Below are 12,645 nucleotides of genomic sequence, written 5' to 3'. Positions count from 1 at the left end.
CTCTTAAATAGAGTTCACAGCTATGCAATTAAATGGATGCTTATCACATGGTTTTCCAGTCGCATCCAGCCCTTGTCAGCTCAGTCCGCCATTCCCTGCATCTCAGTCATGCTGTGCACTGCGCACAACTATGACCTGCTTTTCACCTGCTTTGTGATAAGGCATACAAGTCATGTATCTTCTTCGTATACATTGTAGTGAATGCATTTGTTCACATGCACTGAATGTCCTGCAGGAGAGGAATGGTGGAAGAGCTAACAGGTTTGCTTTCTGGGCTAGGTACCACATTGAGCTCTAAACACTGTCAGATGCTGAGCCTACCAAAGAGACCCACTTATATCTATCAGCTCGCCAATCTCGCGTGGAGCGAAATGCAGAGTATCAAATGACATACAGGCAGGGCGAGGGATGAGACAGTGATCAAGAATCCCAGGTGGTAAGGGAAGTTAATGAAACAGAATGGATGATAAAAAGTAGTTTAAATTGGACCGACAAGTTATGGGGCATGAAAAGTGGGGACAAACAGGATGCAGGTAAGAGAGACATTGGATAATGATTGTGAACTTTGGGAGAAAGTGTGCGCAGAAAATAGTTTGTCATAACGCTTAGTGAACATATCGTTAATTTTACATTTGACTAATGACAAACATCTTTTGGTATGAACCAATGAGTGCAAGATGTAGGATGAATGCTGCCCATCGAGAAATAACAAGGACATCCCTATACTCCATTGCTTCCTCTCCAGCCACCTTTATCTCCAGGGCCTGTCTTTGTTGAATACACAGAGACTCATGCATGACTAGACACCTGGAGATTGTACATGGCATGTGGCATGCAAGCACCAACTGACACAGTGCATTCTGAGAGGAGAGTAATGTGTGTCATTACCACATAGCATTCTGTCTTAACACTAAAGATGGTTTAAGGTAAAAACTGTAAAAAAAAAAAAAAGCACCTTCATCAACTAATGGTGCTGCCCCACTGCCAAGAATTGGATACGTAAACTGGGGCTCCATTCCATCCCCGGGAAGAGTACGTATGTGAACAAATGTCCTTGAACACTGCTGTGGTGTTCCGAAATGTGGATCTGAGTCCTAGCCACTGTTCCCAATAACCTGGGCGCGCGCACACCTCTGTTACAAGAAGCGCGCACACCTCTGTTACAAGAAGCGCGCAGTGCTGTGTGTGGAGCGCGCACGCACACACAGCACAATAAAGAAAAACATTCGCGCCGCTGCTTTTAAAAAGCGAGCGGCGCGAAAACTGGGTATTTCTTTCATGTAGAGCCCGGCTGCGGTGCATACTGTGTGCTTTTGTTTAAGTATTCATGTTAATTGCAGTGTCGTCACGAGCTGCAATTAACATGAATACTTTAACAAAAGCACACAATCTGCCCATCGCCCTGCAGCTGCGCTCTATTATGAAAAGAAATTCAGCAAGTCTACAAACAGGGCGTGAAAAGCACACGTCGGGTTTGTAGACTTGCTGAATTTATCCTCTTAACAGAGCTGGGCTGCGGGGTGATGGTGTGACTTTGTAAAAGATTTCAGGTTAATTGCAGCTCCAGACGGGCGCTGTGATTAACCTGAAATCTTTAACAAAGGCCCACAATCACCCCAGAGCCCAGCTCTGTTACGAAAAGAAATGCAGCAACTCTACAAACAGGGCGTGAAAAGCACACGTCGTGTTGGTAGACTTGCTGAATTTCTCTTAATAGAGCGCAGCTGTGGGGTGATTTACACTTTTCTGTGCTTGGCATAGTGTGCCACCCTACTTGTTTCTGTCATTGCATCCAGCTATATGATACAACAAGTAACAGCATGGCTGAGGGTGCACTGAAAGTAATGAAGGTGCACTTAACGCAGGGATGAGGTACTGGAGCTTTTGATGGTGCACTGGAGCTAATAATGATGCATTCCGACTAATAATGGTGCATTTAAGATAGTGAAGATTGACTGGAGCAACCACTGGTGCGCTGGATCTAATGAAGGTGTATTTATTGTAGTGATGCTGTATAGGAGCTAATGATGGCGCACTTGACATAGTGATTGTATCGGATGTTACTTGCATTTATATAGTGCTTCATAAAGCTGATGAGGCTCCGAAGCGCATTAATGGATGGGTGGCAGCCTCCACCTTATGGAACGGATTGGAAGAGTGTTGAGCTGTAGGATGGGAAGGTCATGGGAAGGATTTTGGTGTCATCTATGACTGAGCAAAGTGATGCTCTGACCCTAACATCGATGGCTGCACCGTAGCAAGTAGTGCAGTGAATAACAGTGAGGGACAGAAGGCATGTGCTTTACAGAAATGTATTGTGGTTGGAAAGGAGTGGTGTATGAGACTGGCATCTGTGGGAAGTGTTCTGGCGTCCTGCACAATGAGTAGGGAACCGTGTACTTGTGTTTATGCCTGGAGTGGAAGGAATTAGATTGACATATAATTGTGATTGGGTCATACCTGCTGTCTTGCCAGTGAGGAGGTTCGTGTCTTGGATGGGTTGCACGGCATAGGAGAAACCCACATGCATGCACAGATTACAGGCTACCAAAGAGAATGCTGTAGGGAGTCCATCAAACAGCAGTGGAGGGGCCACCTCTAGAAATGCACTGTTTACAGGCAGCCATGGGAAATGCTCTACAGGGTCAACCTAGGAGTGACCTTGGAGCAGCCCACATATATGTTGTGGCTGGAGGCAATGAGAACCGTAAGGGCACAAACAGGCATGCAGGCAGCAAAGGAAAGCTAGACAGCCTGCAAAGGAAAGAGAGAATGAATGCAGCAAATAGCACATAGAAGAGGTTGTGGCCTAATCCCCCTGTCCTGCAAGTTATATTCAGATAGTTATCCCTAAAACTAGTTGAAAAGCATACAGTGGAGTAGGGTATAGTCAAGTGGCTTAGACTGTGGTGAATACATTGGAGTGACATACAGTAGAGTAGGGAAGAGTGACCTAGCATAGCGCAAAGTGGAGTTGCATGCAGTGGAATAGCGTAGCGTAGATTAGATTGCTGTATAGTAGATAAGCATACACTAGATTGGCATACAGTGGAATAGCATGAAGCAGAGTGGAGTGGCATAGAGTGGATGGTGGTAGAGGTGAGCGGCATACAATGAAGTGGTAAATAGAAGAGTTGCTTAGAGTGGGGTGTCATACTGTGTAATAATGTACAATACACTACTATACACTGAAATAGCATACAGTGGATTAGTGTACAGTGGAGGGGCACACAGTGGAGTGGCATAAACTAGAGTGGCATAGATTGAAATAGCATATAGTGCAGTGGCATACAGTTCAGTGGTGTGGAGGGGCATAGAGTAGAATGCAAGTTTCAAGTTTATTTTATTATGATAAGGAACTCTTTATGAGGTCCACATAAAACAACATATACATACAAAACCAAAAAATACATAATATAATAATCCATCACAATTACTCAAGCTTAATACAGGTCCAAAAAACATTTTAAAAAGTTGTACAGTTTAAAAACAAACATTTCATTAGGTGGATTAATCAAGGCTGCCTTAAATGAAGAGGCAGATAATATGTTGAGTTGTAAGCAAATTGGTCTCAACCATCTACGCCTGCAAGACATCAGTGCAGGACAAACAAACATGACATGATCTAAGTCCTGATCATACAATTGACAAAGATCACAGCATGCCGAATGACCATACCAGCTGGCATGTAGAGCTTTCAGGGGAAGCAAATTATGTCTTACTAAGTACACAAGGCGTCTTACGCCATGAGAGATGTTCCAAGACATATACAATTGAGCTTTTCGCAGGGTATAAGAATCAATAACAGGTGAACCACCTTTTTTCGCTAAACAGAAGTCTCTATCCTGACGAAACCCCAATTCCCAAGAGGCTGATTTCAGAACAGTTTTTAATTGATGAGATGATAATAAAAATAAAGTCCCCTCATCCAATTTTAATTGCAGCACGGCAAATCTGAAGTTTTTTACAATCAGGGAGAAATCATTAAAAGATCCTAATAATTCATTTTTTATAAGATCTCTTAGGGTATTAGGTTCACCTTTAGATAAAGCTACTACCCAACGTATTATACTTGCCAGACCTTGAACCCAACTGCTACGTAAACCCAATTCCTGTCTCAAGGAAGCAGTCGAATTTGCTGTACCTACAGACATTAAACTGCGTAAAATTTTCCCTTCCGCAGAGTTTAAAAAATTCCACTTTTTTACATCAATTGACTCAATTCCGTACAACAGGGAGGCCGGAACTTTCGCTCTGAAAACATCTAAAAGAATAGAAAAATGCCTTCTACCTGTGGCTTTATACAGGGAAATTAAACTCTTTCCCTGAGAAATAGCCTTCCGGGAGTTATTATCAATGTGTAATTTGTCACTTAAATTAGAAGTGACAATTTTACCTAGGAAGGTGTAAAATTTCACACATTCCAGTTTTTTCCCCCCCACAACCCATGGATAATTAAGGCATTTAGACTTCTTTCTACCGGAAAAGCAAATCACCTTGCTTTTTGCCGTATTTATTGATAAGAAATGACTTTCCGCAAATTCAAAGAGTGCTTGCAGCCGATTGTTCAGGCCCCTTGGGGTGAGATCCAAAATCAAGATGTCGTCTGCATACATAAGGCATGCAATTGGAACACCACCCAAGGAAGGGGCAATACCGGCGCAAGCAGAAAGTGTGACGGGTAAATCAACTGTATATAAAGAAAATAACAATGGAGCCAAAAGGCAACCTTGCTTCAACCCGTTGGAAGTGGGAATTAATTTAGATACACCACGTTCACCTCCAAGTAGAACTCTGCACCAGGTGTCAGAGTAAAGGGCACGAATTAACTTGATCAGGGATGGGGGCATACCTAAGTTAAATAACTTTCTCCACAGCAAAATTCTATCTACTTTATCAAAAGCGGTGGAGAAGTCAATAAAGGCGCCATATACCTGACCACCACGGATTTTCACATATTTTTCAGTAATAACTTGCAATGCAGTCAGGTTATCTAAAGTTCCATGATTTTGTCTGAAACCTGTTTGCTCCATGGGAAGAATTTCATGTTCAGATACCCATTGATTCATTAGGATAAGCACACATTTTGCGAAAACCTTACCAATGGCATCAAGCAAGGCGATTTGACGGTAATTTTGTGGTAGATCTCTTGGCCCTTTCTTATATAAAGGGACAATAATACTTCCTTTCCAGGAGGGGGGGACTTTTCCACTAGAAAAACAAAATTTAAACACTGGAAAGAGTATTTTACTCCAAAGTTCACTCTGGTGTTTTAATACTGAAATAGGGATTTTATCAGGACCCATCGCACCAGAGGAACGCATATTCTTAATTGCATACTCAATTTCCCTTTCCGTTGGACAGTCAAGTATATGTGAGACATTTTCCGATTCAGCATTAAAAACTTGAGAATTATTGTTACTGTACAACTTCTCGATATAATGAGCCCACACCTGTTCCTCAATGGCAATAGGCGTAGGACTGGCTCTGGTACCACAACCTTTGCCAATTAAGGACCAGAAAGTCTTGGGTTGGCCATTATACGAAGCTTCCCTCAGTTGAATCCAGAGGGCATCTTCCTTAAAACGTTTTAAACGGGCCTTAAGTCTAACTCTTCTTCTCTTTAAGATAAACAATTTAGACTTAGCTTCTTGGGTAAAGGATAAAAATTGTCCCCTTACCACTTTGTTTATTTCTCTATTTATAGCACGTAGAGGATGAGGGACTGCGAAGAATTGTTTCACACCTGGTTTCTTTTTTGCACTAGCAGTTACAGAATCTAAAAAATTAATAAAACTCAACAACTCTCTCCCTTCCCAGTGGGGTAAATTCTCAATAGCAAAATACAAAGGAGGCACCACATTTTCAACAGTACAAGTGTTCCAAAAACATTTCCCAGAACTGGAATCAAAATTCACAAAATCTGTATCCAGACTCCACGGATCCACTTTCTGAAGATTAACGGAGACAGAAAGCATCAATGCATTATGGTCACTAAGAATAGACTCAATGACCTTCATATCCTTTAGTAGGTGAAAACCGGCATAGTCTACCATGATAAAATCAATAATAGATTTTCCCTTATTAGATTTATGAGTATAAGCTGCCGGGGTGTCAGAAGGAAGCCTCCCGTTTACTATTAAGCATCCAACTTTAAGTAATCCATCCAAAATAAGTTTACCTCTTTTGTTAGTTTTGATTTTAGAGGGAAACTGGGCAGGTGGTATATTCAAAGACTCTTCCAATTGAATATTTCTAAACAACTCCGACCCACAGTTAGATATATTACAATTTAAGTCCCCAAACATTAACACATGCGGAGTTGGGGAGAGATCCAACACTTTAGTTAAAAAGGTGAACAAAGTTTTTAAACCAGCATTAAAACTACAATTGGGGGGAATATAAATATTAACCACAATCAACAATCTATTAGGGCAATCCTCAAAAACCTCTTTTAGGGTTATTGCTTGAAACAGTTTCCCTGGATCTAGATAGTGTGAATAGTTCCATTGCAATCTATTAGATAACAAGCATGCTAACCCTCCCTTAGCATGGCCTCTTCTAGTGCTGGTTGCGCTGTATTCCAAAACAAAATAGTCTTTTTCCAAAGCTAATCTTCCTTCGACCCAGGTTTCTTGCAAACAGATTATGTCTGCCTTTTGAGAATGCAAGAAACCCAATTTTTCCTTATAATCCTTGAATCCTGCAGTGTTCCATGAGATAAATTTCAGCTCTCTGTTAAAAATTGGAAGGCTGTTTAGAACAGGGAGCGGATTTACTCGCTAGAACTCCAGGTAACCAACTCCATTTAGATTGGTCATCCTTCCCTGTCTGCCTAAGGGGAGCGTTTTTGTATGAGACTAGCCTTTCATTCCTAGCCACACAAATTTTTAGGTCCTCTGATCTGAGGTTAGACCAATCCGACAACAGCACACCCGTATTAGAGGGAAGTGATAGTGAGGAATTGGCAAGAAACCCTTGAGTACACTTTTCCCCAAAGTGTGGCATAACATCTATCCCTCTAACTTGGAATTCCTCTGCCCACTGAAGAACAAGATTTAATACAACTTTCGAATAGAATTTCACCCTTGTTGATCTTATTGGTTTCCCCACGAAGGAGTTAAGGAGAGATACAATATCTAAATCGGACGTTTGAATTAATTTCAAACCTTCGATCTCTTTAAAACAGATCAATAGGGCAGATCTATTTAAAATTAAATCTGGTTCAAATAAGGGAGAAAAATCGAGATATAAAGTATCCACACTTATTTTTTCTTTTGGGAGAATAATTGACGTTGAAGATGGGACCTGAAAGGTTCTTGCTGAGGGGTTTAAGGAAGAAGAGGACGGGATGACCGATGAAGTATTAACCTTAGAAGTATTAACCTTAGAACTAACATTACAATAAACTGAGAAAGGATTAGCGGAGGGCTGGGAAACCTTAGGGAAGAGAGGATTGGTTGAGCTTATAGAACCTAGACCAGAGGCAAGGGCGACTTCTTTAGGCGAGACAACTCTAACTTCAACATGAGGGGTAGGAGACTGCTCCACCTGCGGGGAATCTTCTGCACTTAATTCAGCATTCTTATCAAAAAGAAGTTTCCTCTGTCTTTTTTTAGCGAATCTTCGAATGGGTCTCCTCTTCTTCATTCTAATCTTTTTGTGTTTCAGGAGACTCACTTTTCCCATCAATCCCGTATTTACTTTAGAGATCTCCTCTTCTTTAATTGGTGGCAAGGAGAATATCGGAAAAAGAGATGGAGTTTCAGATTTAGGAATGAGAGGAGATGTTGCTATTACCTCTATCTTGTCAGTCATTGGGGCTATACAATTAGCGCCAGCCGAAACCACTTTGGCAGGATTGGGGACAGCTGGAAGAACTGCATGTTTCTTTTCCCTTTGACCTTCTGTCAAAGGAGGAGATTGAGCTGAATCCAAAACTGCCGAAGCGGAAGGAGCGCTTATTTTTGGGGGCATCAACAGAGAGACCGATGGAATGGGAAGATCTAACGCTAACTCATTTTTACTTAGCAGAAGTACTTGCAAAATTTGCGTTACAGTGTCAAAAATACAATCCGAACCTCCCACAAATTTTTCGAGTAAACTCAAAATCGAAGAAAGAATTGATTCCAGAGAGGACAAAGAATTAGAAATTAGCCTCCCATTAATGTTTGGAGACCCCCTCAGTTAAATTGTTCAACACTGGACCTGAACATGATGTAAAATTCAATTGAGAAAGGGAAAAATCAAGTTTATTAGAAGGTGTGCTTCTTAGAGGACCGGTATTCGAAATAGTTATTGCTTCCTCTAAAGGCACACCATTAGGGTTCCCATGTAACGTTCCCACCCGCGCCCTATGTGCTGTTAAATCAATGTCAGGCAGTGTAAAATCGTTCCCTACTACAGGGGATTTAACTAACGCGGTAGACAAAAGATCAGTATTCACTGATACTTTAGGAACATTCATTGTTGCAACTTGGGAGGGGACAATTTTATCCGATTTTAAGGACATATTACCCGAAGGTTCAGGGGGAGTATTCTGTTTCAGAGATACATTATTTAACGCCGAAGGCAAGTCCCTTAGTACTTTGGGGCTAACTAAAATAGGCAAAGATTGACTAGCAACCAAGCTCAAACTAGAGGAAACATCGATGACCCCATTAACAGGCACCAAATCGTTAGACCCAGGGATTTCAATCGGGGACTGCAGACCAATAGATTTATCTTTCCCTTTGTCCCAAAAATTGAAAAGCTGACATTGACCTTTCAATTGCATAGAAGTTGCAATTTTGTTCCGAAGGGGGTTAGATTTGGTTTTAGACCCAGATCTCCCTACAAGCACTCGCCCAGAGCGCAGTTTTTTAGCCGTCATGAGACTGTATTTGACGGGAAGTAAAAATCAATTAATAACAATTGTAGAATAAAATAAAACTAATAAACCTACAATACAATAAAATCTATAAAACAGTGTCACACGAATTTAATACCGGAGAACCAAGGGAGGGGGCCCAGCCCAGCCTTCTTCAGCCTCTGACGGCCTCAGACGGTCCCGCCCTTGTCCCGGGCTTCTCCCGGCGCGCTCCCGCACGCTCCCGCGTTGCGGTGTCACAAGGGAGGTTTATAGCCGCGCTGAGGCGGGGGAGGAGCCAGCAGGGAGAGCGGGTCAGCTGCTGGTGATGCCGAGGGTCAGGCGCTCCTGGGACTTGAAGTCCTCGCTTGACCACGCTCGCAGCCCTGCACACACCACCGCCACAGAGGCTCAATCAGGAGTAACAGTTCACAGTCACAGCGCACTTCCAGCAGCGCTAATTAAAGAACCAGATGCGAAGCGGGACCCGCGAAGCGGGTTCCGCGAGGAGTAGATGAAAGGAAGAGCCGCTCCAGCGTGCTCGCAGTCCAAAGCTCCCTCTTCAGTCTACACAGAAGGTAAGGAAACCAACAGAGAAACTGACGCGTTGATTTTAGCCGCGCTGAGGCGGGGGAGGAGCAAGCAGGGAGAGCGGGTCAGCTGCTGGTGATGCCGAGGGTCAGGCGCTCCTGGGACTTGAAGTCCTCGCTTGACCACGCTCGCAGCCCTGCACACACCACCGCCACGGAGGCTCAATCAGGAGTAACAGTTCACAGTCACAGCGCACTTCCAGCAGCGCTAATTAAAGAACCAGATGCGAAGCGGGACCCGCGAAGCGGGTTCCGCGAGGAGTAGATGAAAGGAAGAGCCGCTCCAGCGTGCTCGCAGTCCAAAGCTCCCTCTTCAGTCTACACAGAAGGTAAGGAAACCGAATGCAGTACAGTGCAGTAATGTACAGTGGAATACAGTGGAGTGGAGTGACATACAGTTGAAAAGAGTGTGTCATATAGAGATTCTGCCCCAAATGGTTTGAGGAGGCTCACAATCCCTGTGGGAGTCACGTGGAGTAGCAGGGACTGTTGAAACTCTCCGGTTGAAGCCTGAAGAGGTTTTAATGTTGCCCTCTCCCAGACCTGCTCGGCCTCATTTTGGATTTCTGGTTTGGGCATTCAGCCCCCCGCCCCCGACACGTGACCTTGATGGAGGCAACAGTGTCTGCAGCTTGGCCCTGCTGTTTTGAGGCATTTTGATACACTTGCTTTTAGCAAACTTCTTTTTTGCTCCCAGGAAAAAGAGGTAGGTGCTTAAGAGAATGGTCAGGACTGCTTGAAAGTAGTTACATAGGCTCAGTTTGTCCCTTTTCCCTATCCACAATTTCTTGCTTCAGGATGTCCCTGGGCTTAAAATCAAGCAAGAAATAGAAGTAAGATAGAAGGAATAAAGCAAGGGAAAGGTTTCATGAAAGATGTGGGTTGGTGGAGTACATGAGCTGTGGGAAAAACTGCTCTTGGTGAGGAAATATTTTGGGTCAGTTGATTGGCAGAGTGTGCTGGTCAGAAATCTGTGCAGATGGATTTGGTGCTCAGATCATAGGAAGGAGTGGACAGCTGTGAAGCAGCACCAGTCCAATTATCTTTAGTAGTTTGTTGTAATCCTCACCCAACACATCACTGAACAATACATGGCCAATAATATCCTCCTTGTATGACCCTCTTAACTAGAGTTCACAGCTATGCAATATAAATGGATGCTCATCACATGGCTTTCCAGTCGCATCCAGCCCTTGTCAGCTCAGTCCGCCATTCCCTGCATCTCAGTCATGCTGTGCACTGCGCACAGCTATGACCTGCTTTTCACCTGCTTTGTGATAAGGCATAGAAGTCTTGTATCTTCTTCGTATACATTGTAGTGAATGCATTTGTTCACATGCACTGAATGTCCTGCAGGAGAGGAATGGTGGAAGAGCTAACAGGTTTGCTTTCTGGGCTAGGTACCACATTGAGCTCTAAACACTGTCCGATGCTGAGCCTACCAAAGAGACCCACTTATATCTATCAGCTTGCCAATCTCGCGTGGAGCGAAATGCAGAGTATCAAATGACATACAGGCAGGGCGAGGGATGAGACAGTGATCAAGAATCCCAGGTGGTAAGGGAAGTTAATGAAACAGAATGGATGATAAAAAGTAGTTTAAATTGGACCGACAAGTTATGGGGCATGAAAAGTGGGGACAAACAGGATGCAGGTAAGAGAGACATTGGATAATGATTGTGAACTTTGGGAGAAAGTGTGCGCAGAAAATAGTTTGTCATAACGCATAGTGAACATATCATTAATTTTACATTTGACTAATGACAAACATCTTTTGGTATGAACCAATGAGTGCAAGATGTAGGATGAATGCTGCCCATCGAGAAATAACAAGGACATCCCTATACTCCGTTGCTTCCTCTCCAGCCACCTTTATCTCCAGGGCCTGTCTTTGTTGAATACACAGAGACTCCTGCATGACTAGACACCTGGAGATTGTACATGGCATGTGGCATGCAAGCACCAACTGACACAGTGCATTTTGAGAGGATAGTAATGTGTGTCATTACCACATAGCACTCTTTCTTAACACTAAAGATGGTTTAAGGTAAAAACTGTAAAAAAAAAAAGCACCTTCATCATCTAATGGTGCTGCCCCACTGCCAAGAATTGGATACGTAAGCTGGGGCTCCATTCCATCCCCGGGGAAGAGTACGCATGTGAACAAATGTCCTTGAACACTGCTGTGGTGTTCCGAAATGTGGATCTGAGTCCTAGCCACTGTTCCCAATAACGTGCGCGCGCGCACCTCTGTTACAAGAAGCGCGTAGTGCTGTGTGTGGAGCGCGCACACACACACAGCACATCAAAGAAGAACATTCTCGCCGCTGCTTTTAAAAAGCGAGCGGCGTGAAAACTGGGTGTTTCTTTCATGTAGAGCCCGGCTACGGGGCATACTGTGTGCTTTTGTTTAAGTATTCATGTTCATTGCAGTGCCGTCACAAGCTGCAATTAACATGAATACTTTAACAAAAGCACACAAACTGCCCATCACCCTGCAGCTGCGCTCTATTATGAAAAGAAATTCAGCAAGTCTACAAACAGGGCGTGAAAAGCACACGTCGTGTTTGTAGACTTGCTGAATTTATCCTCTTAACAGAGCTGGGCTGCGGGGTAATTGTGTGACTTTGTAAAAGATTTCATGTTAATTGCAGCTCCAGACGGGCGCTGTGATTAACCTGAAATCTTTAACAAAGGCCCACAATCAGCCACCAGCCCAGCTCTGTTACGAAAAGAAATGCAGCAACTCTACAAACACGGCGTGAAAAGCACACGTCGTGTTGGTAGACTTGCTGAATTTCTCTTAATAGAGCGCAGCTGTGGGGTGATTTACACTTTTCTGTGCTTGGCATAGTGTGCCACCCTACTTGTATTTTCCTGTTTCTGTCATTGCATCCAGCTATATGATACAACAAGTAACATCATGGCTGAGGGTGCACTGAAAGTAATGAAGGTGCACTTAACGCAGGGATGAGGTACTGGAGCTTTTGATGGTGCACTGGAGCTAATAATGATGCATTCCGACTAATAATGGTGCATTTAAGATAGTGAAGATTGACTGGAACAACCACGCTGGATCTAATGATGGTGTATTTAATGTAGTGATGCTGTATAGGAGCTAATGATGGCGCACTTGACATAGTGATTGTATCGGATGTTACTTGCATTTATATAGTGCTTCATAAAGCTGATGAGGCTCCGAAGCGC

This window comes from Triturus cristatus, chromosome 9 (assembly GCF_964204655.1).
Source record: "Triturus cristatus chromosome 9, aTriCri1.1, whole genome shotgun sequence".
Taxonomy (NCBI): Eukaryota; Metazoa; Chordata; class Amphibia; order Caudata; family Salamandridae; genus Triturus; species Triturus cristatus.
Note: the sequence above shows the minus strand (reverse complement) of the source record.